Source organism: Mus pahari, chromosome 3, assembly GCF_900095145.1.
Source record: "Mus pahari chromosome 3, PAHARI_EIJ_v1.1, whole genome shotgun sequence".
Classification (NCBI taxonomy): domain Eukaryota; kingdom Metazoa; phylum Chordata; class Mammalia; order Rodentia; family Muridae; genus Mus; species Mus pahari.
Window position 1 is genome coordinate 161,311,035 of NC_034592.1, and position 1,745 is coordinate 161,312,779.

Genomic DNA, 1,745 nt, shown 5'->3' on the forward strand with positions numbered 1-1,745 from the left:
CTCTCTCTCTCTCTCTCTCTCTCTCTCTCTCTCTCCTCCTTCCTGGAAGTTGCTCCCTAGGGTCTGATGCTCTGCACTCTGGAGGACACTTGAGTAATTCAAGCTTTAGTAAGAGCAGCTGAGGCCTTATTCTCGGGAGCTTTCTACACAGAGCTACAGGCCACTCTCTCTGAGCACCCTGAGAAGCTGAGTGACAGAAGGAAGAGTGGCTAAGAAGAAGCAGGGCTGGGATATGGTTCAGCGTTGAGAACCCATGGCTACATGCTTAGAAAACACGAGATAAGAACTTGCCTGGGGCATGGTGTACTGCGTGCCAGCTCTGGAATCTGGAATCTGGTCACAGACAGTATGTTCTCTGCTTCCCTGTCCTTGGCACACACACACACACACACACACACACACACACACACACACACACCCTTGCACCACACAGCCTTTGTTCTGAGGCCTCTGACAGTTATGGCCCCAACCTGTGACTGATTGTTGAGTTGATCAGAAAAGGAGCCTGTGTAGTGGGGAGAGCAATAGATCTGGAATTTTCTTCCTGGGCAGATGGAAGAATCCCTGGACATCCTTGGAAGATCTGGTGGGAAAACCTTGTTAAAGGATTCACCACTGAGCACCAGGCACAGAGTGATGGATTATCTGGGACGGGACACTTGCTCTGGACCACCACATTAGGAGAATGTTTGTGAGTGGTGGGGTAGAAACTCTCAAGAGTAATCAATGGGAAACCTTCCCTGTGTCCCTCAGGCTGACTGCAAACTCATGACCTTCCTGTCAGAGCCTTCCAGGTGCTGAGACTGCAGATGTGTGTGGCCATACCTGGTTTCTTGAAGAAACCTTTCAACAGGGAGTCTTCTGTAAAATGGAAGTGACACATGAGAAAAAGGAAGTGCAGGGGCCAACAGATCAGCAGCAGCATGCTCCCTCACAAGCAGACATGTGCACCCAGAGTCTTGCAAACATGTCTTACGGCCATCATGCCAGACTTCCACGACCACCCACTTGGGCCCTTTAAAGTGACCATTGCCCAAGCCTGCCATATTACGGATCAGACAGACTCCAGAGATATTCACTTCGTATGTGTAACTCCTGCTTGGTGTCTGCAGCACTTGTCCATGCCTATTACACGCTCTTGTGTTTGTGAAAATACAGTACTGACTGATTGCACTGTTGCTGCCTCGGCCTCAGAAAAAACAGTAAATAAAGCTAATATGCACTTTCTTATACATGTATTTTGGAACTCTATGTGTATGTGTTTATCCTGAGTGTATATGGAGGAGATAGATTATTGACAGATGCAACCAAACTATTGGGGTGATTTACATCCTCACTGTGTGTGAGTTTTAAGTGTCCCCTGCCTTTCTAGAAGTTCTTTCAAACGTCAGTGTCTGTGACACAGAATGGAGAATCTCTGTGGCCAGAGGCCACCTCCTGCTGGGTGCCGCCACTTGGCATATTCCATGCTTATTGTCTGAGTGAGCAGGCTCCTCAGGTGAATGCCAGCTCTTTGTTTACTGAACCTGTTTTCTGTACATTGTATTGGCATTCTTTCCATCTGATCTATATGACCAGTGCTTGCATTTCTGGAGTCCTCTCCACTTTGTAGTTTCTTGTTATTTTCTATGTGGTGTCCTTCAATAAACCAGAGCTTTCAGTCTCAAATAAATTACATTTATCTATTTCCTCCATGGTTAGAGGTGTGTGTATGTGTGTGTGTATGCATGTGTGCATATGTGTGT

The 1,745-nt window shown here is 47.0% G+C and overlaps 1 pseudogene; it reads right to left on the bottom strand.

Moving 5' to 3' along the window:
- LOC110318079 overlaps positions 1 to 1,046 on the bottom strand; it is a 13,960-nt pseudogene extending 12,914 nt beyond the window's left edge.
- Positions 1,047 to 1,745: the final 699 nt, after the last annotated feature.